The sequence below is a fragment of the Dasypus novemcinctus genome, chromosome 23 (genome assembly GCF_030445035.2).
Source record: "Dasypus novemcinctus isolate mDasNov1 chromosome 23, mDasNov1.1.hap2, whole genome shotgun sequence".
NCBI classification, from domain to species: Eukaryota; Metazoa; Chordata; class Mammalia; order Cingulata; family Dasypodidae; genus Dasypus; species Dasypus novemcinctus.
This window is the reverse complement of record NC_080695.1, coordinates 14,246,950-14,273,511: the sequence shown is the minus strand read 5'-3', so window position 1 is coordinate 14,273,511 and position 26,562 is coordinate 14,246,950. Positions and strand designations below refer to the sequence as shown.

Here is a 26,562-nt window from a genome sequence, read left to right as displayed (position 1 = left end):
TATACTAATGCTACAAGAAATACAAGAACTTAACAAACCAATCACATTTAAGGAGATTGAATCCATCATCAAAATCTCCCACCAAAGATAAGTCCGGGACCAGGTGGCTTCACAGGTGAATTCTACCAGGCATTTTTAAAAGAATTAGCACCAACCCTGTTTAAACTCATCCAAAAAATTGAAAAGCAGGGAAAATTACCCAACACATTTTATGAAGCTAACATCACCCTAATACCAGTCAGATAAAAATACTACAAGAAAAGAAAATTACAGACCAATCTCTCTAATGAACATAGATGCAAAAATTCTCAACAAAGTACTTGCAAATCGAATCCAACAGCATATCAAAAGACTTATATATCACTACCAAATGTATACCAAGTATACATCACTACTTATTCCTGGTATACAAGGCTGGTTCAACATATGAAAACCAACCAATGTCATACACCATATTAACAAATTGAAGAGAAAAAAAACACATGATCATCTCAATTGACACAGAAAAGGCATTCAACAAAATCCAGCATCCTTTATGATAAAAACACTTCAAAGGATAGGAATAGAAGGAAAATTCCTCAATATGGTAAAAAGCATATATGAGAAACTTGCAGCCAACATCATACTCAATGGAGAAAGGTTGAAAGCTTTCCCTCTAAGCTTGAGAACAAGACAAGCATGCCCACTGTCATCACTGTTATTCAATATTGTATTAGAAGTTCTAGCTAGGGCAATTAGACAAGAAAAGTAATTAAAGTCATCCAAATAGAAAAGAGGAAATAAAACTCTCACTGTTTGCAAATGACATGATCCTGTACTTAGAAAACCCTAAAGTATCCACAACAAAGTTACCTGAGCTAATAAATGAGTTCAGCATAGTGGCAGGATACAAGATCAACAACCCAGGTGTCCATCAACTGATGAATGGATAAACAAATTGTGGCATATACACATGATGGAATATTAAGCAGCAGTAAGAAGAAATGACATTGTGAAACATGACAACATGGATGAACCTTGAGGACATTATGAAGCAAGCCAGACGCAAAAGAACACATACTGTATGATTGTTCTATTATGAACTAAATATATTATGTGAAATATGAATATGGTTAAAATTGCATATATAAGAACATTTTTCTTCAAAGCTGAACAAATGTAGGTTAATATTACAAAATATTAATATCACCAAAAAAACTATACTAAGTGAAGGAGACCACACACAGAACACTACAGAGAGTATGATTCCATTTATATGAAATGTAAATATAAATCAATTTATAAAGATGAAAGTAGATTAGTGTTTATGTAGAGTGGAGGAAAGAATGCTAACAGCCATGGAGTCTTTCTTTTTGGAGTAAGGAAATTGTTCTAAAGTTTTTGAGATGATGAAATGTACAATATTGTGATTATACTAAAAACCATTGTTTATACACTTTGGATAGGTTATATGGTATGTGAATTATCTCAATAAAACTGCTTAAAAAACAAGTTTTAAAAAGATCAACATGCAAAAATCAGTAATGTTTTTGTACACCAGTACTAAACAATCTCAGGAGGAAATCGGGAAAATTCCACTTTCAATAGCAACAAAAAGATCAAATACCTAGGAATTAATTTAACCGAAGAAGTAAAGGACCTATATGCAGAAAACTACAAAACAATGCTACAAGAAATTAAAAAACTCCTAAACAAATGGAAAGACATTCTGTGTTCACAAATTGGAAGAATAAATATCGTGAAGATGTCAATCTTACCCAAACTGATTTATAGATTCAATGCAATACCAATCAAAATCCCAGGAGCTTACTTTACAGAATTAGAAAAAGCAATTACTAAATTCATTTGGAAGGGAAAGTGCACCCGAATAGCCAAAAGCTTTCTAAAAAAGAAGAGCGACCTGGGAGGAATTTCACTGCCTTACTTTAAAACATATTACAAAGCTACAGTGGTCAAAAGAGCATGGTACTGGCATAAAGATAGACACATCGATCAGTGCAATAGAATTGAGAACACAGAAGTAAACCCTCACTCATCTAGTCAACTGGTTTTTGACAAACCTACCAAGTTAATGTTAACAGGACAAAACAATCTCTTCAACAAATGCTGCTGGGACAACTGGGTCTTTATAACCAAAAGAATGAAAGAGGACCCCTATCTCACTCCCTACACAAGAATCAACTCAAAATGGATCAAAGACCTAAATAATAAAAGCCAGAACCATCAAACTACTAGAAGAAAATGTAGGGAAACATCTTCAAGACCTTGGAGTAGGTGGTGGTTTCTTGGACCTTACACCCAAAGCACATGCAACAAAAGAAAAATCATAAATGGGACCTCCTCAAAATTAAGCACTTTTGCACCTCACAGGATTTTGTCAGAAGGGTGAAAAGGCGGCCAACTCAATGGGAGAAAATATTTGGAAATCACATATCCGATAAGGATTTAATATCCAAGATTTATAAAGAGATGTTACAACTCAACCAAAAAAAGACAAATGATGCAATAAAGAAATGGGCAAAAGACTTGAATAGACAGTTGTCCAAAGAAGAAATACAAATGGCAAAAGAACACATGAAGAAATGTTCAACATCACTAATGATTAGGGAAATGCAAATCAAAACTATGATAAGTTATCATTTCACACATATCAGAATAGCCACTATTAAAAAGACAGAGAACTACAAGTGTTGGAGAGGATATGGAAAGATAGGAACACTTCTTCACTGTTGGTGGGAATGCAGAATAGTACGGCCACTGTGGAGGACTGTTTAGCAATTCCTAAAGAAGCTGAATATAGAGTTGCCATGTGACCCTGCAATACCACTGCTGGGTATATACCCAGAAGACCTGAGAGCAGAGACACGAACAGACATCTGCACACCGATGTTCATAGCGACATTATTCACCTTTGCCAAAAGTTGGAACACCCAGGTGTCCATCAAGAGATGAATGGATAAACAAACTGGTCTATTCGCATGATGGAATAATATGCAACTGTAAGAAGAAATGAGGGAGGTGAATGTGGTCCAGGTGATTGGGCTCCCATCTACCATATTGCAGGACCCATGATCGATTTCCGGGGCCTCCTGGTGAAGGCAAACTGGCCCATGCCACTGCAGAGAGCTGACGGCAGACAGAGAGCACAAATAACAACGTGGGGGGAGGGGGGTGACAAATAAAATGAAGTAAAATAAACAAATCTTAAAAAAAAAAGGCATATCTCCACCTTCCTCTCCCAATGGCCTTTTTTTAAAAAATAAAAGAATAAATGAAATCGTAAAGCGTATGACAACACAAATGAACCTGGAGGACCTTATGTTCAGCAAAGCAAGTCAGACACAAAAGGACAAATATTGTATGATTGCATTACTATGAACCAAATATGTTGTGTAACACATTGTATTATTTTAAAAAAATTATACGTAGCCAGTACATTTAATTGAGAAATGTATGTTTTTATTTAAAAAAAAACAACAAAATTAGTCCTTCTACAAAATGGAAATAATAACTATAATAACAATAATAATAATCAGTATATTTGAAACATTTGATATATTCCAGGCTCTATTCAAAGTGTTGGATATATGCAAATCATTCATTCTTCACAAGAACTCTGTCAGGTAGATTTATTATTATTGTTGTTCTTGCTGTTCCCATTACCCATATGGGGAAACCGAGGCAGGACTGTAGGCAACAACACACAGTAAATAAGAGTCAGGATTTGAACCCAGTTCCTGAGGCTTGTTTCTCAAGCCTATACTTACATTATATCTTAACTTTCAAATATACACTTTAAGACCTAACTTATGGGCTTAGGGGGCTGCTTAAAACATATAGTGGGAAGTGGACTTGGCCCAGTGGTTAGGGCGTCCGTCTACCACATGGGAGATCCGCAGTTCAAACCCCGGGCATCCTTGACCCGTGTGGAGCTGGCCCATGCTCAGTGCTGATGCACACAAGAAGTGCCCTACCACGCAGGGGTGTCCCCATGCAGGGGAGCCCCACGCACAAGGAGTGCGCACCTGTAAGGAGAGCCGCCCAGTGCAAAAGAAAGTGCAGCCTGCCCAGGAATGGCACCGCACACACGGAGAGCTGACACAAGATGACGCAACAAAAAGAGACACAGATTCCTGTGCTGCTGACAACAACGGAAGCAGACAAAGAAGAAGACAGAGAAAATAGACACAGAGAACAGACAACTGGGCGGGGGGGGTGGGGAAGGGGAGAGAAATCAATCAATCAATCTTTTAAAAAATAAACAAAACATACAGTAATGCATAAATATCAGTTAAGACCCGTACAGCCTGTAAAGCCTTTTCTCACGCTTCACTTGATGGCTTTGCACGACACACCTGCGCGTCAGCTGTGGGCATCCCGCGGGAGCCCGAGCCTCAGAGGAGGAAAGGCTGCAGCGAGGCCACAGGCAGCTGGGGCGGTCTGGGTCAAGGATCCCATGCTTCTCGCTGGCCTTAGTGTGGACGGCCCCGTCCTTTCATGAGCACAGTGCGCTGAGGTAGCCTTGCGGTACTTTAACTGATGACCCACCCCCCAATACTCGCTGTCATTCTGGGACCCTCCCAGGTTGGGGGAACTAGAAGAAACATCCACGACCCCAAGGGAGGCTTGTCAGAGAGAACGCAGGTGACAAAGGAGCAAAGTTCTTTGCTTTGACTTTCAGGTGATCTAAATTTCAACCTGCCTGGCACATAAAGAAGGATCCAGCAGAAGAGTTGGTTAGAATCACTTTTCTTCCCATCCCCAAATGGTTAGTGCAGGTGCAGGGGAAGATGCAGGAAGAGACTGGAAGGGGCTGGGCCCCAAGAAGCACCCTGGTCCTTCCTCCTGGGCTGAGCCGGGCAGGGAAAGGGAAGGAGCAACCCCCTGCGTGTGGGGACTCAGAGCCGGGAGTCTCAGCGCGTGTCCATCTCAGGGAACGCTCCCGAGGCAGCCTGAGCCCCTCGTCCCGCACGGGCCAGGGGCAGAACCTCGAAGCATTGGCAGGACCGTCTTGGCAGAGAGGCCTGAAACGGTCCAATGTGCAGGACAGAGGGTGTTTCCTGGGAGCCCTCCTGTGACCTTGCAGTTCAAAGAGGATAAAGAAGTGAGGGCCACGGGCTGGAGACCAGGTGGGGTCAAGGGCGACTTGTCCAAACCCACGTGGAGAGAGGCAGGCCCCAGGACTGGAGCCCACTCAGCCCCTGACCCCTCGGCTCTGTGCGTGTCAGTCCACCCCCAGAATTTAGATGCAGACTCAATCGGGGGAAGGAGGGATTGCCACCATCACTGAGACGACGTTTCTATCACTAGTACTTAGTAGAATATATGCTAAACACAGAACGTATATTCAGTTACTAGAAACGTTAAAAAATGTACATTTCTTACAGCCTTGTGTTTGTGGTCTGAGATCCATCCCATTACAGTGATAATTAGGGATTATTGTGGATAATAATAATTGAGACCTCCTACGGTCAGGCGCCACTCTCGGCTCTTAGGGACTTTCTTCTTGAAAGCTTGCCTTGTGCCCCGTACTCATTTTATATCTACTCTACAACCCAGGGTGTCAGATCTTCCATTACACCCATTTCATGGATGTGGAAATGAGGGACAAGGGCTCCCACCAGCTGGCGGCTGACCGAGAGTGTGGACTGACCCTGAAGCCGTGTCCTGAAGCACAGCACCGTGAGGTCTGGGGCAGGTCCCTGGACTCTGCTGCTGAGTGTGGCCAGCATGTTCCACGTCTGCTCCGTGGAACCTCCTGAGTCAACGCCCACTGCACACAGATCCGTTCGTTTGTGGGCGTGTCTTTCCTCTTCTGAGATATCTCACCCTCTCTGCAGCATGCTGTGCTCTCATGCCTCTAGAGACCCCCGCTCTTCCCCAGTGGCCGCTGCTCTTCCCAGCCCAGGCCAGGGCTCGTTCCCACAGCTGGATGGAGCCACAGCCATCACTGTACGTGACCAGCAAACACAAGTGGTGACACCAAACACTTGTACCAGCGACTCGCGGCTGTTCCCAAACTGAATTAACTTGCTCTTTTTTTTTTTAAAGATTTATTTATTTATTTAATCTCATCCCCCCCCCGCCCCTCCCCCGTTGTCTGTTCTCTGTCTGTTTGCTGTGTCTTGTTTCTTTGTCCGCTTCTGTTATCATCAGCGGCACGGGAAGTGTGTGTGGCGCCATTCCTGGGCAGGCTGCACTCTCTTTCGCGCTGGGCGGCTCTCCTTGCGGGGCACACTCCTTGCGCGTGGGGCTCCCCTGTGCGGGGGACACCCCTGCATGGCAGGGCACTCCTCGCACACACCAGCACTGCACATGGGCCAGCTGCACACGGGTCAAGCTGCACATGGGTCAAGGAGGCCCGGCATTTGAACCGCGGACCTCCCATGTGGTAGACGGATGCCCTAACCACTGGGCCAAGTCCGTTTCCTTAACTTGCTCTTTAATCTTGTCTAATCTCATGAGGAAAAAAAGGCATTTTTTAAGCATATGCAATAGGTTCTATGAAAAATATTTCAGAGGAGCTGTTATAATTAAACCATTAAAAAATCATAATTAAAATGGCTCCCTAACTTTTTTCAGTGACTCAAGTCATCATTCCCATTTTGAAAATTATCAGTTGAAAAAAATACTTATATGTGAGGAAAAGAAAACCAAAAACAACCAAGCAACGCTTTTTTCAGTGTCTAAACACTGAAAACACACCCCACATGAATGAATCTGGGATGGCTATTGTGTGACAACAATACTTTTGAAAGAGATATCTCCAAAGAAATGCAATTTCACTGAGAGACTGTAAAGAATCTAGAAACTTCTTTGGAAGAAAGTATTCGAAGATAGCTTGAGAAGTGTTTCAAGGTAGTCCAACATGGGCTGTTTATAAAAATGATTCCTCTCAGAAGCCGTCATTACAGCTTCCCTGCGGTCTAATTTGGGCTGGTTTCTCCTCGACCAGAAGAAACTGCGGTCGCCACCTCACCTCAGCTGTCATAATGCTGCATTTTGATTTCTTCTGGCCAAGCTCTGCAGTGTGCTCCCTTGAGAAGACCATGCAGGATTTAGGGCTGCAAAAGACAAAACTGACTTTGGTTGAGGTAGGCAGGAAAGGATTCTTTGAAGGATATTGATGAGTTAGCAAGAGCAAAAGGAGGGTGGGGAGTCAGGATGGAGAAAGGCTGGGCTTGGGGCTACCCGCCAAGGCTAGGAGGACACTATCTGTACCACAGCCCCAGGCTTATTCTCACTGCATCTCCTTCACTCCCTACAGGTGCAGAGTTCTTCAGAGAACCTGACTGGTCAAGCCATGAGACTCATTAACAGTTGTGCTCCTCACAAATGAGACAGGATTAGGATGTCAATCTGCCTATAATGAGAAATGCTGACTACCGTAGAAAACTGGTCATGTGGCTTAGTGAGATGAGGCTCCAAATCTTTCCCATCAAGGGGTTTCAGTGCCATGGAGGGGCCACAACCCTCTCTGGAGCTTGGCTTTGGGCTGAGCCTTGAGAAGCTCTGAGAGGTGGTGGTGGAGCTGCTACCCGATAACTAGAGTCCAGGACTTTCTTCACACAACCTCCAGTGGGAGACAGTGGCATGTCCACCTGTCATCGCCTCTTTGGTGGATTTCTTCTTTTGGTTCAGACTTGTGCCATCTGTTAGAAGCCGACTTTGTGTAAGACATGGGAGCCATTTGCAGAAACACTGGTTGCACTGATTGAGGAGGAATGTCAACTCCTTAAAGGCTTAGCACTGTAAAAGCTTAGAGAGTATGCTGATTGAATCATCTGTAGAGAATACCTGGTGGGAGAAAGAGTGTTTTAAACATGCCAAGCCCTGTAGATGCCTACAGAAAAGCCAAGAGAACCAATGCAATGCTAATGGAAGAATTAATTTCCCTGGTTCAACAACTGAAGGAAAAGAGATCCAAATGCTCAAAACAAGGAGAGGTGATGGGGAAGGTGGTAAGAACACTTGAGTCCCTTTAAGGGGTCATGAGAATCAACACACCAAAAGGAGCTCTTTAAACCCAGCACGTGGACAACAGCCACACTTTGATGGCCCCTCCCCAAGGAGTGGCCCTGAGACTTAAGAAACAGAGCTGTTACCTCCCTCCGCTCAAGCAGCTGAGGGGACCCAAATGAGAAAAATGATGGACAAGGCGTCATTAGAGGGCATTATTAGATTTGCTCTCAAAACTGTATATTGTAGTAAACAAAACGAGAAAGAAAGTCTCTGTCCTCATGGAGTTGACATTTTAGGGAAGAAATGCAGAAAATGAACAAGAAGATGAAACAGCATACATAGCATGTCACGATAAGGTTTCTGGAGAAGGATATGTAAGGAAGGGAAGGGAAGTAATGGGTACGGGCAAGGGGTCTCTCTCGATATGAGTGATCAGGAAAGGCCTCCCTGATGACATGACATCTGAGCAGTGCAGGGGGAAAGCATAGAAGGATGCGAGGAAAGAACAGGTAACAGCCCTAAAGTGGGGGGGGTTTGAGGAATGGGGAGGCTAGAAGAGCTGGGATGTGGTAAGGGACATCTAAGATGAGAGCCACCAGCAAGTTTGGTTTCAGAGGCCCCTTAAACAGCTGAGTTAAAATGCCAAGGACTCAGGAAGATTTAAGGGTCTGGGGCTCAGAGGAGACATAACAGCTGCAGCTATAAATGTGATGGGCCATAAGCGAGTGAAGTTAGGATAGCAGAGAAGTCAGCCAAAGACTGGGTCCCTGGGACTCTCCACCATTTAGAAACCCTGCAAAGCAGGAGCATCCAACATGAGATTATGGAAGAGCTGTCAGGTAAGGAGGAGGAAACCCAGTGGTGGAACATGCCAGAATAAGGGGAGGGTGGCTGTGACAAAGGGCTGGGATGGTGGGAGAGACGGAGAGACGTCTGTGCAGCATCAGCATACCAGGCTGGGAATAAGGATACCTGAATGACCCGTTATCCCACTGGCCTCCAAAGATAGAATGGAATTGTAGTCAGGCAGGATGCAGCTCTCCTCTGCCTTGAAACACTGTCTTTGGACCCTCCACACAGATTCCATGGCTAAATCCAATGGGCCTGTTTAGTGCCAGAATTATCACTAAGGCTCCCCAGCATCCGTGACACCACAGGAGCCTCATGTGTGACTGACCCAGTCTGTTCCCGACAGTTGTGATCTGAGTTGCTCAGAATCCCAGTGCCAGTCCCTTTCTCCATGATGGGCAAGAACAACTCAGAGAGTCACAAAGCCCTAAAGGGAGCTGATGAATCATCCCGGAGAGTCATGGCACTGAGGGAAGTGATGCTCTTTCTCTTGGCTATGGAACAATTGTGCCAACGGATGTTTCACCCTGGAGACACTCTCCATCTGGGATTATTAACTCTGGAGATCTGGCTCCAGGTTCCCTGTGCTCTTCACTGTCGGGTTAGCCTTGGAAAGGGCAGACAGCCATCGAGTCCTCCTGCTTGCAGGGACATCCTATGGCCCATTGAAACTCTTACTTCACACTTTCCAAGGCAGTTGTCCAACATCTTAATGTGGATGGCCAGAGCATCACTCAAACTCTGCCTCCTGGGAGGATTCTCTTCACCAAGCCTTTCAAGACCACCCTGAGTGGGTCACTGTGAGGTCACAGTCCATTTCGGCTGGCCTCAATATACTTTGCTGAGCCATCCATGAACCACCTTGGACGGTTGCTGGGCTCAGATGAATGAGTCGAGTGTGACAAGTCATGATGAGCAGCGCTCAACATTTTGTCAACTAATGAAGCATGGTCAGAGGTTCAGTGTCTGACAGGGCACAGTAGCATGCCCAGAGTGGATTTTTTTTAATTAAAATTTTTATTTAGAGAAAATTGTGGGTTAACATGCAGCTATAAAAATTATTGCAGAAAGATTCCATATACCCGTTGCCCAGTTTTGTTCCATGATGATATCTTGTAAAATTATACTATAGAATCACAACCAAGATTTTGAAATTGATACAGTCAACATACAGAATATTTCCATCACCACAAGGATCCTTCATGCTGCACTGTTACGGCTGCACCCACATACCAGTCATAATCACCAAACTCCTTTCTACCCTCTGGTAGCCACTATTCTATTCTCCATTTCTATAATTTTGTTATTTCAATAATGTTGTATAAAATGGAATCATATAAGGGAGCAGAGGTGGCTCAGGTGATTAAAACAGAATCATATAGTACATACATTTGGGATTAGCAAAATTCTCTCTAGAGTCATCCAAGTTGCTACATGTATTAATACTTGCTTTTTATTGCTGAGTAGTAGTCCATGGAATGGATATACTGAGTTTAACCATTCACCAGTTATTGGCTATTGCTAACAAAGCTGCTATGAACATTGGTATGTGGGTTTTGGTGTCAAGCAAGTTTTAATTCTTAGGTAAATCCCAAGTGTGCAATTGGTACATTTGGTAATTGCACGTTTAGTTTTCTTAGAAACTACCATATTGTTTTCCAGAGTGGTTGTATGAATTTATGTTCCACCAGTAATGTGTGACTTATCTACTTTCATGGCATTTTCTTCATTCCATGTAGTAATTTTTTTAAAATTTTAGCTATTCTAATAGGTGTATTTTGATACGTCCTTTATCTACTAGCTAATAATGAACATCTCTTCCTGTGCATATTTGTCATCTATATACCGGTGTTGGTGAAATGTCTGTTCATTTCTTTTGACTGCTTTCTAATCAGATTATTTGAGTTTTGTTCATATTTGAGAGTTCTTTATATATTCTAGATCATGGTATATCTTTTCCCATCATCTTACTTTCAACCTACCTATATCATTATACTTGAAGTGTGTTTCTTGTAGACAGTATATTGCTGTGTCATGTTTCTTAATCCACTCTGTCAATCTCTCTTTTAATTGATGTGTTTAGACCATTTATATGTAGTGCAATTATTGATATGTTAGGGCTTAAGTCATTTTATTTATTGTTTATTGTTTTGTTTATTCTGTTTTTCATTTATCTGTTATCTTTATCCTGTCATCCTGTTAATTACATAGACATATTTTAGAATTCCATTTCAAATCTTTCACTTAGTATAGCTTTTGTCATAGTTGCTTTAGGTATTATATTATATTTATAGAACTTACAACAATCTATTCGTATTGACATATTACTAGTTCAAGTGTAGTATAAAAAATTTTACTTCCCTACATATATATCTCTTTTCCCTCCCCACTTATAATGGTATTAAATATTTCCTCTGTTTACATTCAACTATTTAATAGATTTGCTTCAACCAACTAACATAATTTAGAAGACAATTGAGATGGAGAATGTAGTAGATTTACCCATAGTTTTAGCCTTTCAATTGTTTATTCTTTCTTCTTTTGTTCCGGGCCTTTTTTTTTTTTTTTATCATTTCCATTCTGTTTAGAGAACTTAATTTAGACATTCCTTTAAGGTATGTCTGCTGGTAACTTATTTATTTATTTATTTTATTTTTTAAAAAGATTTATTTATTTATTTATTTATCTCCCCTTCCCCCCACCCCGCCCCAGTTGTCTGTTTTCTGTGTCTATTTGCTGTGTCTTCTTCTTTGTCTGCTTCTGTTGTTGTCAGTGGCACAGGAATCTGTGTTTCTTTTTGTTGCGTCAGCTCTCCATGTGGGCGGTGCCATTCTTAGGCAGGCTGCACTTTCTTTCTCACTGGGCGGCTCTCCTTATGGGGCGCACTCCTTGTGCGTAGGGCTCCCCTACGCGGGGATACCCCTGTGTGGGGGGGCACTCTTTGTGTGCTTCAGCACTGCACATGGGCCAGCTCCACATGGGTCAAGGAGGCCCAGGGTTTGAACCGCGGGCCTCCCATGTGGTAGACAGATGCCCTAACCACTGGGCCAAGTCCGCTTCCCAGTAACTTTTTTTTAAAGTTCTACTTCATAGGAGATTATCTTTTTTAAAAAAATTATTTATTTATCCCTCCTTCCTCCATTGTCTGCTCTCTGTGTCCATTCCCTGTGTGTTCTTCTGTGTCTGCTTGTATTCTTATTAGGCAGCTCTGGGATCAATCCTGGGACCTTCTGGAGTGGGAAAGAGGTGATCATTCTCTTGTACCACCTCAGCTCCCTGGTTTGCTGCATCTCTTATTATCACTCCTCTGTGTCTCTTTTAGTTGTGTCATCTTGCTGTGCCAGCTCTCTGCACAGCCAGCACTCCATGTGAGCCAGCACTCTGCATGGGCCGGCTCACCACATGGGCCAGCTTGCCTTCACCAGGAGGCCCTGGGCATTGAACCCTGGACCTCCTATATGGTGGATGGGAACCCAATTGCCTGAGCCACATCCACTTTCATGAGATTATCTTAATTTCTCCTCCATTCCTGAAGAATATTTTCATTGGATATAGAATTCTGGGTTGACAGTTTTTTGCATTTTTTTTCCTTTTCAGCACTTCAAAAAAGTTGTGCAACCTTCTTTCATCCTCCATGGTTTCTGATGAATGATTTGCTTTCAGCTCTAGATAAGGTGGTGTTTCTCTTTGTCTGCATTCAAGATTTTTGCTTTGTCTTTAGTTTTCAGAAATCTGAATATAATGTGTTTAAGCATGTATTTCTTTGAGTTTATGCTGTTTGGTGTTCACCAAGCTTCTTAAATCTGTAGGATTATGTCTTTTGCCACATTTGGGAAAATTTCAACCATTATTTCCCCCAATACTTTTCAGCTCTACCCTCTTTCTCCTTTCTTCCCAGGACACAGGTTTCACAAATGTTATCTCTCTTTATAAAGTCCCACAGACCCTGAGACTCTGCTTTTTTTTTTTCAGTTTAATTTCTCTCTATTGTTCCTATTGCTAATCTTTATTGTTCGATCTTCATGAGGACTGAAAATTTCCTTTGTCCCCTGCAGTCAGTCCATCCACTGTTTTTTTTCTTTAGGATTTTGTTTTTCAGTTCTACCATTTCCACTTGGTTCTTCTTTACATCTTCTGGTTCTTTTTTGGGTGGGAATGGGAGTTCTGGTTCCCAACTAGGCCTCCAGTGATACCTCCCTGCCTGGTAGGACAAGAGTTCCTCATTAATGTTCCCCCATGTGCCTCCACTGATGCAATGGATGTGGATGGTCTCACTGCCCTAGGCAGTGGTGAAAAGTCTTGGGTGTTCACTAGGCCTCCTCTGGTACCACCCCAGCAAGGGGGTTGTAGTGACTGATTATACTTGGCAAGGGTGGAAGTCTAGTCTCCTAGTGCAGCTTTTGTTGGCACAAGTGGGAGTGGGGCTTCAGTTGTTTCTGTGGTGGTTGGCTGGAGTAGAGCACTTAGTATCTAAATGTTCTGTCTTGATAGGCTGTCATTTTCCTGCATTTTATGTGAAGACACCAGGTTTTCTCTGGAGCATGTTTATCTCTCTTTGCTCAGTTTTTACTTATATTAAGAAGAAAACCAGGAAGCACTTGCCATAGCTTGGAAATTTCCATAGTTGTGGGAAACAAAGGCATGTTGTTTCCATGGAAGCAAGTTACTTTCTGACCACTGGGTCATGCTGTCCCTAGAGATATACGTGCAGGTGGCTAATCTCTCTGGGAAACATAACATTCCAGCAGAACCCAGACTTGATAATTCAAGTAACCTGGGCAACAAGATTAATGAGTATACTTGCTTCAATAATATAATAGAACATTATGAGTTTTGGTAACTATCTTATCCACTGTGCACTGTGTTATTTAGAATGAGGTAATGGGAATAGTTAGCTAGAATAGTTGCTGGTTCTCACAATTGCTTGGGGTATATAAAGAAGCCCCTGAGATTAATAAACTTGTCTGATGAGCTTGAGGCTTCAATGCTCACAGATCCCCTGAACCCAATCTTTCTTTATCTTTCATTCCCGATACCCTCGGGTCCATCAACTCTCACACATAGTTATTTATCTAAGTTTGTCCCTTGCCAGTTCTGCTCTCCATAAAACTGCAGGAGAGAGTTTTGCTAATCTTCCTGACACTACATTATATTACAAGGATTCTCCTTCTTTCAGTTTCCAATAATATACTTCTCACTTCCTTCTGGACCCTTCTTGGCAGTTTCTTCAATGGTTATATGTTTACTAACAGTCCGTTTGAGGCAACTGAGGCTTTCTCTAACATACCCCTCAGAATTTCTCCAGCTTCTACCCACTGCCCATTTCCAAAAGCCACTCCTGCATTTTTAGGAATTGTTACAACAGAAACACACTTCCATGTATCAAACTATGCATTTATTTTCTTTTACTGCATAACACATTACACTTAGCAGTTCTCCAGGTCAGAATTCTGGTTTGGTTTTTCTGGGTTCTCTGCTCCAGTTGTCACATTCAAGGTGTTGGCTGAGTTGAGTTCTCATTCGGGGGCTCTGGGGAAGAATCTGCTTCCAAGCTTATTCCGATTTTTGACAATTCATTTCCTTGCAGTTGTAGGACTGAAGACCAAATTTTCTTGCTGGCTGTCAGCCAGGAGCCACTCTCAACTCTTAGAGATGGCATTTGTGTCCCTCCAAATAGTGCCCTCCATTTTCAAAGGTAGCAACAGAAAATCTTCCTTACGCTGAATTCCTTTCAGGGTTTCAAATCCCTCTCGCCAGTAAGAGCCCAATTTATTTTAAGGAATCACCTGATTATGTCTGGTTATCCCAGGGATATTTCCCTTTTCTTAAAGTCAAGTGATTTGGGATCCTATCTCCACCTGTACATCCCTTCATAGCATACCTAGATTCATACTTGTTTGAATAACTGACAGAAACTGTGGGCACACCTTGGGGTGGGGATCTTGGGGGCCATCTTAAAATTCTGTGTTCCACAATGTTCTATGTATTGGCAAGAATATAATTTATCAAGGTATCAGAGTACTTGTCACATCTTGGACATCTAGTGTTACTAATTGATGTAATCAACGTAATGGACCAGCGTAACTTTCTTCTGAAGATTTGGACTTGTGCTATCCTATATGATAACCACTATCTACTTGTGGATATTGGGCATGTAAAAATGAGACTAGTACAAAACAAAGTATGCAGTAAGTGTAAAATACATGTCACATTTCAAAAACTTAGTACAAAAAATGTAAAATATTGCAAGAAAAATTTATACTGATTATGTTGCTTTTGGATATAATGGGTTCAATAAAATATATTTTAAAAGTCAGTTTCACCTATTTCTTTTTATTAAAAAAAAAAAGACTACTACAGACTTCCAGAAAGATGGTGCTGGAATTGGTTATCAGGGCTCAACTCTCCCACAAAAAAAAATGGAGGAAAGGCAAAAAGTTGTCCAAGGGGACTGCTTTGGGTATCTGGAGACCAGGAGAGTGCTGCACACTCCACAGGAGGGTGAGGGACAGAGACAAAGCCAAAGTTAAAACCATGAGTTACTAACTCCCAAGGCTGGGAATGGCACCCATCCCCTACCCTCAAGGTGAACAGCCTGGATAAAACTTGTGGCTGACTGTAACCAGCTGAGAGGGGAATAGACATCTTCCTCTGTAGGAAGAGGAAGGGCATGGTGGAGGGAAGACAGTGGTTTCTCTTCAGTGAATTTGGCCAGCAGAGCCGGCTTTAAATCTCAGCTCTGGCCAGACCAGAATCACCCACAAGTGAAGGATGAGTCACCTCTGTGGAAAGAGTTGCTGACAAGTGCCATCTGCTGGCTGGCCAGGAAATCGTAAGGAGGAAAACTACTTTTAGGTATCTCTGGTCCCAAGCCTCTGGGAGCAGTTCTGCACCCTGTAAGTGAGTGCCTGGCCCTATTTTGATAACTTAAGCTGGGCAGTTTTAAAGACTTAGAATGAGTTGAGCCAAAAATCAAAGAAGAGCTATGAAACAAAATCACTAGGCAAGAGAGAGAAATTGACCATCAGAATAAATTCAACAAAATACTCAGATGCTTAGAAATCAAAAAATTACAAGCCATACTAAGAAACAAGAAGAGATGGTCCAGCCAAAGGAGCAAATCAAAAATCCTGATGTAATACAGGATTTAAGACTACTAGTCAGTGATAATCATACAAATCTCCTAAATCAATTCAAGGAGTTGGAAGAAAATATGACAAAAGAGATAAAGGATATTAACATACTGAGTGTAAGAGAACAAAAAAAAAAAAAAAAGGAAAAAAAGATACTGAGTGAACAAAAAGAAAAATTTGAGGGAAGCTGATGTGGCTCAAGCAATTGGGCTTCCTCCTACCACATGGGAGGTCCTGGGTTCAGTTTCCGGTGCCTCCTGGAGAAGACATGCAAGACAGTGAGCAGGTGCAATGGGCAGGTGAGGTAAGCTGATGCAACAAGATGACACAGGAAAAAGACATCAAGAGGAAAGACAATGAGAGACACAACAAACCAGGGAGCTGAGCAGGCTCAAGTAATTGAGTGTCTCCTTCCCACATGGAAGGTCCCAGGTTCAGTTTCTGGTGTCTTCTAAAGAGAAGATGAGCAGACACAGAGAGCACACAACAAATGGAAACAGAGCAGACAGTAAGCACAAACAATGGGGAGGGGGTAAATAAATAAATCTTTTTTTTAAAAAGAACAATTTGAAAGCCTGCAAAGAAAAGTAACAGAGCTTATGGGAATGAAAGACTCAATGGATGAGATTAAAAGTACATTAGAGATGAAGTGGCTGTGGCTCAAGCAATTGAGCTCCTATTTACCATGTGGAGGACCTGGGTTTGATCTCCAGGACCTCCTGGTAAAAAAAAAGAAAAAAGTAGTCTCAGACCTGTGCAGTGAGGCACAGGTCCCTGTGTGGTATGGAGCCCTCATGCGGCAAAGCAACACACCAAAAAGACGATGATGCAACCAGATAGGGAAAAAATGTTCTAGAGGCATAAAACAACAGATTTGAATTGATGGTGGACAGAATTAGTGAAATTGAGTACAGAATATCTGAACTTGAAAAGACAGAAGGAAAAAAAGAGAAAAGAATGGGAAAAATGGTACAAGGTCTCAGGGAACTGAATGATAAAGTAAAAATGTACAAACATATGTTATCAGTGTCCCAGAAGGTGCTGAGAACAGAAAAGGGACAGAATATTTGAATAATGACAAAAAATTTCTAGACTCCTATGAAAGACTTATATATCAATATCCAAAGACAATGCACCTCAAATAATAAATCTGAATATACCTACTCCAAGACACCTACTATTCAAAATTAATAAATACCAGAGATAAAGGATTCTGAAAGCAGCAAGAGTAAAGCAAAGCATCACATACAAGGGAACCTCAATAAGATTAAGTGTCAACTACTCATCAGACACCATTGAGGTAAGAAGACAGTGGTATTGGGAAGTGGATGTGACTCAACAGATAGAGTGTCTGCCTACCATATAGGAGGTCCAAAGGTTCGATACCCAGGGCCTCCTGGCTTGTGTGGTGAGCTGGCCCTGTGCAGTGCTGCTGCGTGCAAGGAGTGTCAGCCTATGCAGGGATGCCCCCGTGTAAGGGTGTCCCCCATGCAAGGAGCAGCCCCTGTGCAAGGAGAGCCACCCTGTGCGAAACTGCAGCCCACCCAGGAGTGATGGCACACACACAGAGAGCTGACACAGCAAGATGACGCAACAAAAAGAGACACAGATCTCCAGTGCCGCCTGATGAGAATACAAGTGGACACAGAAGAACACACAGTGAATGGACACCGAGAGCAGACAATGTGGGGGAGGGGCGCGGGGGGCGGAATAAATCTTGAAAAAAAAAAGACAGTGGTATGATGTACTTAAGGTACTGAAAGAGAAAAACTGCCAACCAAGCATTCTGTATCTGGAAAAACTGTCCATCAAACCTGAGGATGAGTGAAAAGTCTTCACAGACAAAACTGAGAGAATATGTTACCAAAAGAACAGAATTACAAGAGATACTAAAGGAAGTCTGAAAGGAAAAAACAAGGGTGGGAAACTTGGAGGAGAGTGTAAAAATGAAAATTACGAAGGATAAATTTAAAGGTAAAAAGACAATAATAAGATATGACAACAGAAAACCAAGGGATAAAATGAATGAAGTAAATAGTGCCTTTATAATAATGCCTATATAACATTGAATGTTAATGGCTTGAACTCCCCAATCAAAAGATATAGATTGATAGAATAGATAACAAAATATGAGACATCTATACACTGTCTACAAGAGGCTTACCTCAGACATAAGGACACAACCACGTTGATAGTGAAAGAGTGGAAAAAGATATTCCACAGAAATAGTAACCAAAAAGATCTGGAGTAGTGATACTAATATTGGGCAAAATAGATTTTTCCCCTTCCCACTCCCCACACTCTGCTGTTTTTTGCTGTCTGTGTACCTTCGCTGTGTGATCTTCTGTATCTATTTCTCTTTTTTGTCTTCGTTTCTTCTTTAGGATTCACCAGAATTCAATCCTGGGGACCTCTGATATGGAGAGAGTTTCCCTGTCACCTGCACCACCATGGTTCCTGGTTTCTGCTGTGCTTCACCTTGACTCTCCCCTTCGTCTCTCTTTTGTTACATCTTCATCTTGCTGCATGACTCATTTGCACGGGCACTGGCTCACCATGTGGACACTCAGCTCGCTGCATAGGCACTCAGCTTGCTGCTCAGGCACTGGCTCACCACGCAGGCATGCTTTCTCTTCTTCTTTTTCACCAGGAGTCCCCAGGGATTGAACCTGGGTCCTCCCATATGGTAGGCAGAAACCATATAACTGGAGCCACACCTGCTTCCCCAAAATAGATTTTAAATGCAAAACTGTAATAAGGGATGAAGACGTTCATTATATATTAATAAAAGGGGCAAATCACCAAGGAGAACTAGCTATAATAAATATTTAGGCACCTAACCTGGGTGCCCCAAGATACATGAGGCACACACTGGCAAAGCCGAAGGAAGAAATTGATGTCTCTACAATAGTAGTTGGAGACTTCAAAACACTACTTTCAGCATTGAATAGAACATCTGGACAGAAAATAAAGAAATAGAATAATATGGCAATTGAACTGAACCTAACACATTTATAGAGCATTATACCCCAAAACAGCGGGATATACATTCTTTTCAAGTGCTCATGTATCCTACTCCAGGATAGACCATATGTTGGGTCACAAGACAGGTCTCAGTAAATTTAAAAAGTTTTAAATTATACAAAACAGGGAAGTGGACTTGGCTCAATGGATAGAGTGTCCACTTACCACATGGGAGGTCCACGGTTCAAACCCAGAGCCTCCTTGACTCGTGTGGAGCTGGCCCACACACAGTGCTGATGCGTGCAAGGAGTGCCCTGCCACACAGGGGTGTCCCCTGGTAGGGGAGTCCCACACACAAGGAGCGCGCCCCATAAGGAGAGACGCCCAGTGTGAAAGAAAATTCAGCCTGCCCAGGAGTGGCGGTCACACACACAGAGAGCTGATGATGCAACAAAAAGAGACACAGATTCCTGGTGCCACTGACAAGAATAGAAGTGGACACAGAAGAACACACAGCAAATGGACACAGAGAACAGACAACTGGGGAGGAGAGAGGAAGAGATATAAATAAAAATAAATCTTTTAAAAAAATAAATTATACAAAACACTTTCTCTGAGCATAACAGAATGAACCTGGAAATCAGTAATGGATGGAAAAAGGGAAAATTCAAAAATATGTGCAGATTAAACAGCACACTTTTAAATAATCAGTGGGTCAAAGATGTAGTTGCAAGAGAATTCAGTAAATATCTTGAGATGAATCAAAATGAGAATACAACATATAAAAATCTATGGGACATCACAAAGGCAGTGCTGAGAGGGCAATGTATAGCCCTCAATGCTTACATTAAAAAAGAAGAAAGAGCTAAAATTGAAGACCTAATTGCACACCTGGAGGAACTAGAAAAATAAAAGCAAACTATTCCCAAACCAAGCCAAAGTAAAGAAATAATAAAGATCAGGGAAGAAATAAATGAAATTGAGAACAACAACAACAACAAAAACTCACAATAGAATCAACAAAACTAAAAGTTGGCTCTTCAAGAAGATTAACAAAATTGACAAACCCCTAGTAGAGTAACAAAGAAAAAAAGAGAAAAAATCAAATAAATAAAATCATAAATGAGACATGGGGGACATTACCACTGACCCTCCAGAAATGAGAGATCATAAGAGAATACTATGGACAACTGTATGCCACAAAAAACTAGACAATGTAGATGAGATGGACAAACTCCTAGAAACGCACGAAAAACCTACACTGACCCTAGAAGAAATAGACTTCAAAAAACCAATCTCAAGTGAAGAGATTGAAACAGTCATCAAAAGTCTAAGAGTTACTTCTGAAAGCCTTCTTATTGCTCAAATGTGGCCTCTCTAAGCCTAACTCAGCATGTAAACTCACTACCTTCCTCCTGGAATGGGACATGACTCCCAGGGATGAGCCTCCTTGGCATCAAGGGATTATTACTAAGTGCCAACTAGCAATGCATCTGGAAAAAGACCTTAACCAAAAAAGGGAAATAGCTTTTTTTTGCAACAGGTTTGCTGCCAGAACACAAGTATCATGAAAACCATTGCTATATCTTAAGGCTAAAATGGGAAAGGAAAAGACTCATATCAACATTGTCATCATTGGGTACGTAGATTTGGGCAAGGCCACTACTACTGGCCACCTGATCTACAAATGTGGTGGAATCGACAAAAGAATGATCAAAAAATTCGAGAAGGAGGCTGCTGAGATGGGAAAGGGATCCTTTAAGTATGCTTGGGTTTTGGATAAACTGAAAGCTGAACGTGAGCGTGGTATCACCACTGATATCTCCCTGTGGAAGTTTGAGACCAGCAAATACTATGTGACCATCATTGATGCCCCAGGACACAGAGACTTCATTAAAAACATGATTACAGGCACATCTCAGACTAACTATGCGGTCCTGATTGTTGCTGCTGGTGTTGGTGAGTTTGAAGCTGGCATCTCCAAGAATGGGCAGATCCGTGAGCATGCCCTTCTGGCCTACACACTGGGTGTGAAACAACTAATTGTTGGCGTTAACAAAATGGATTCTACTGAGCCACCCTACAGCCAGAAGAGATATGAGGAAATTGTTAAGGAAGTCAGCACGTACATTAAGAAAATTGGCTACAACCCTGACACAGTAGCATTTGTGCCAATTTCTGGTTGGAATGGTGACAACATGCTGGAGCCAAGTGCTAAAATGCCTTGGTTCAAAGGATGGAAAGTCACCTGTAAGGATGGCAATGCCAGTGGAACTACGCTGCTTGAAGCTCTGGATTGCATCCTGCCACCTACTCGTCCAACTGACAAACCCTTGCGTCTGCTTCTTCAGGATGTCTACAAAATTGATGGTATTGGTACTGTACCTGTGGGCCGAGTGGAGACTGGTGTTCTCAAACCGGGCATGGTGGTCACCTTCACTCCAGTTAATGTTACAACTGAAGTAAAGTCTGTTGAAATGCATCATGAAGTTTTGAGTGAAGCTCTTCCTGGGGACAACGTGGGCTTCAATGTCAAGAACGTTTCTATAAAGATGTTCATCGTGGCAATGTGGCTGGTGACAGCAAAAATGACCCACCAATGGAAGCAGCTGACTTCACTGCTCAGGTGATTATCCTGAATTATCCAGGCCAAGTCAGTGCTGGCTATGCACCTGTGCTGGATTGTCACACAGCACACATTGCTTGCAAGTTTGCTGAGCTGAAGGAGAAGATTGATCGCCGTTCTGGTAAGAAGCTGGAAGATGGCCCCAAATTCCTGAAGTCCGGTGATGCTGCCATCATTGACATGGTTCCTGGAAAACCCATGTGTGTTGAGAGCTTCTCCGACTATCCTCTTCTGGGTCGTTTTGCTGTTTGTGATATGAGACAGAAGGTTGCTGTGGGTGTCATCAAGACAGTAGACAAGAAGGCTGCTGGAGCTGGCAAGGTCACCAAGTCTGCCCAGAAAGCTCAGAAGGCTAAATGAATATTATCCCCAACACCTGCCACCCCAGTCTTACTCAGTGGTGGAAGAACGGTCTCAGAACTGTTTGTCTTAATTGGCCATTTAAGTTTAATAGTAAAAGACTGGTTAATGATAACAATGCATCGTAAAACCTTCAGAAGGAAAGGAATGTTTTGTGGACCAATTGTTTTCGTGTGGCAGTTTTAAGTTATTAGTTTTTAAAATCAGTACTTTTTAAATGGAAACAGCTTGACCAAAAATCTGTCTCAGAATTTTGAGATCCATTAAAACAAAGTTTAATGAGAAAAAAAAAAAGGGGGGCAATATTAAATACAGCTGAGTTTTTATGCCTAAGATATTTCAAAGTGAGTTGGGAGGTCATTCTAGATGTTACACTTATGCACATCTCAGGAGGATTTCATTGACTGCCACAGTAAACAGTGCCTCAAGCAGGGGTACTCCTAAGGATTCTAGAGACATCTAGACACTATAGGCAGGGCAGACAATCTCAGGAATTCAGCACCCTGTCAGTGGGCCTTACTTTGGAATATATATTCCCCAATGTAACAGAGTTAAACTCATTTTTAATTTCCCTATTCATGGGTCTTCTGCCCCTTTTCATTTGAACCTATAATTAGCACTACATTTGTTAAATATATGACCAGAGACTTAAATCCTCAGTCTGTTCATATGCCAGTTGAGCCTGAATCTCAGTTGCATTGCAATACCTATTCTCCAGTTCGTTAGACTCGCCCAGGACAACTAACAAAATGATGATGATGGACAAAGCCCATCACCAAAAACAAAATGTATCTACAACTGCAAGCAAGACAGTTCCATCCATCTGCCCTATAGGATCTAAGACCCCTCCCAACCAGAAACAGAGTGGGCATCACCATCCTAAAATCCTCAAGATTAAGGAATGAACAAACATAAGGGGAGAATGCAACTATGGACTAAAGTAGACTTATTATTCTAGCAATAGAAGATCTTGTAACATTAATATAAAGGCAGTGGTCACCAGAGGTTCTGAGGTGAGAGAGAGGGAAGAATGGGTATAACATAGGGCATTTTTGGGACATTGGAATTGTTCTGAATGACATTGCAATGACAGATACAGGCCATTATACAAATGACAAAACCATTTTAAAGGTTTTGCCAAAACCTATAAAAATGTGTGGTGCAAAGTGTAAACTACAGTGTAATCTATTGACCATGTTTAGTAGCAATGCTTGAATATGTGTTCATCAGTTATAATTAATGTCTGCACTGATGAAAGATGTTGCTACTGGAGGAAAGTGGGGGAGGCAGAAGGATGGGGTATATGGGAATCACCTACACTTTGGATGTATCATTTACATAATCTAAAGCTTCTTTTAAAATAATATAAAATAAAAAACCCTCCCAAAGATGAAAAGCCCAGGACAAGATGGCTTCACAGGTGAATTCTACCAATCATTCAAAGATGATCTAATACCAGTCTTGCTCAAGCTCTTCCAAAAAATTGAAAGAATACTACCATACTCATTTTATGATGCTAACATCACCCTAATATTAAAACCAGATAAAGATACTATGGAAAAAGAAAATTACAGACCAATATCTCTAATTAATATGGATGCAAAAATCCTCAACAAAATACTTGCAAACTGAATCCAAAAGCACATTAAAAGAATGATACACCATGATCAAGTGGGTTTTATCCCAGGTATGCAAGGGTTTTTCAATACAAGAAAATCAATTACTGTAATAAACCCCATTAATAAATTGAAGAAGGAAAATCACATTATTCTCTCCATTGATGCAGAAGAGGCATTTGACAAAATGCAGCATCTTTTTCTTAAGAAAAACATTCCAAAAGATAGGAATAGGAGAAAGCTTTTTCAATAAGGTAAAATGTGTATATGAAAAACCTACAGCTAGCACTGTACTCAGTGGTGAAAGACTGAAAGCTTTCCTGCTAAGCTCAGGCACAAGACAAGGATGCCAACTGTCACCACTGCTATTCAATATTATACTAGAAATTCTAGCTAGAGCAATTAAGCTAGATAATAAAGAAATAAAAGGCACCCAAATAGGAAAGAAAGAAGTAAAATTTTCTCTATTCACTGATGATGTGATCCTATATCTAGAAAATCCTGAAAAATCCACAGGAAAGCTACTAGAACTAATATACCAGTTCAGCAAAGTGTGGGACACAAGATTAATATGCAAAAATCATAGTGTTTCTATATAATACTGATGAGCAATCTGAGGAGGAAATCAGAAAAAAAATCTATTTATAATAGTGACTAAAAGAATCAAATATTTAGGAATAAACTTAGCCAAGGATATAAAGGACCTGTAGTCAGAAAACTTCAAAACATTGCTAAAAGAAACCAAAAAAAGCTTAAATAAATGGAAGGACATTCTGTGTTCACGGACTGGAAGACTAAATAACGTTAAAGATGTCAATTCTATCCAAACTGATTTACTGATTCAGTGCAATCCAAATAAAAATCCCAAAAGCTTTTTTTGAGAAATGGAAAAGCCAATTACGAATTTATTTGGAAGGGTAAGGGGCCCTGACTACCCAAAAATGTTTTTAAAAAGAAGAAAGAAGTTGGAGGACCCTCACTTCCTGATTTTAAAACATAGTACTTAACAAAGTGGTAAAAACAGCATGGAACTGGCACAAAGATAGACATATTGACAAACGGAACTGAATCAAGAACTCAGAAATAAACCCTCACATCTATGGCCAAGTGATTTTTAACAAGGCTCTTAAGCCCACCCAGCTGGGCCAGAACAGTGTATTCAACAAATGGTGCTGGGAGAACTAGATATCTATATCCAAAAGAAAGAAAGAGGACCCCTACCTCACACCTTATACAAAAATTAACTCAAAATGGATCAAGGACCTTAATATAAAAGCTAAACCATAAAACTCCTAGAAGAAATGTAGGAAAACATCTTCAAGATCTCGTGGTAGGTGGTAGTTTCTTAAACCTTAAACCCAAAGCACAAGTAATGAAAGAAAAAAAAAGATAAATGGGACCATCTCAAAATTAAACACTTCTTTTCTTCAGAAGACTTTGTCAAGAAAGTAAAAAGGCAGCCTACTCAATGGCAGATAATAATTGGAAACCACATATCTGATAAAGGTTTTATATCCATGTTACTTAAAGAGATCATACAACTCAACAATAAAAAGACAAGCAATCCAATTTTAAAAATTGGCAAAAGACTTGAATAGACATTTCTCCAAAGAGGGAAATACAAATGGCCAAACAGCACATGAAAAAATGTTCAACATCACTAGCTGTTAAGGAAATGCAGATCAAAACTACGAGATACCATTTCACACCTTATGGAATGTCCAGTATTGTAAAACACATGCACACACACAAAACAGAAAACTGCAAGTACTGGAAAGGATGTGGAGAAAGAGGAACACTCACTGTTGGTGGGGATGCAGAATGGTGCAGCCTCTGTGGAAGACAGTTTGGCAGTACCTCAAGACACTGAATATAGAACTGTTATATGATCCAGCAATCCTGTTATTAGGGATATATTCAGCAGAACTGAAAGCAAGGACACAAACTGACATTTGCACACCAGTGTTCATAGGAGCATTATTCACAATTGCTAGAATATGGAAAGAGCCCAAGTGTCCATCAATCAATGAATGGGTAAACCAGATGTGATATATACGTACAATGGAATACTGTTCATTTGTAAGAAGTGAAATTGGGATGAACCTAGAGGATAATATGTTGAGTGAAATAAGCCAGACACAGAAGCACAAATAATGTATGGTCTCACTATTATGAACTAAATACAATGAGAAAATTCACAGAGGTAAACTCTGGAGTGTAAATTAGTAGGAAATAGAAGGTGGGTTGAGAATGGGAGATGATGCTTAAAGTATGAAACATTATTAAAAAGTTTATCTGTAAAAGTGTGGAAACGAGTAGAGCTGAGAGTACCACATTATAATGAGTATAACTAACACTGCTGATATATAAATGTGATTGTGGCTGAAAGTGGTAGTATGTGGAAGTAAATGTCAATTGAAAGGAAACTAGAGAATAATCTAGAGTATGTATAACATAGTGATTTTGGTGGTAGATGAAGATTGTATTTCATAGTATAAATATAAGAATGCTCTTTTACAAAGTGCTAAGAATATGTTGATACATAGGAAAACTACAGTGAATATAAGTTATGGACCATAGTTAACAGTAATAGTGTAATATTTTGCATCAATGGCAAGAAAATACTTTTTCAATACTAAAGGACAACAATAGCAGAGAATAAGAGGGTATGGGATTTTTCCTGTTGGAGTAATGAAAATGCCCTAAAATTGACTGAGGTGATAACAGCACAACTTTGATAAAAATGAAAGCCACTGTAGCAGTTTGATAGAGTTATGAATTCCAAAAATAGATATTGAATTATGCTTGTAAACTGGTCTGTACCTGGGCATGATTAAATTATGATTAGGGCTTTGATTGGGCCACGTCAGTAGGGTGTTGAGTTCCCACCCCTTGATGGTAAAAGACATGGCAAAGGACAGAGTTGAAGATTTTGATGTTGGAGTTTTGATGTTGGAGCTTTGATGCTGGAGCCTGGGAAGTGAACACACAGGAGAAGAACACAGAGGAATGGAGATGGCTCCTTAGACACAGCAGAAGCCCGGGGGAGAGA

The 26,562-nt window shown here is 41.2% G+C and overlaps 1 pseudogene; it reads left to right on the top strand.

Annotated features, from left to right (window-relative positions):
• The first annotated feature begins 20,494 nt into the window (after nt 1–20,494).
• Nucleotides 20,495–22,174, top strand: LOC101440593 (elongation factor 1-alpha 1 pseudogene; annotated as a pseudogene).
• Nucleotides 22,175–26,562: the final 4,388 nt, after the last annotated feature.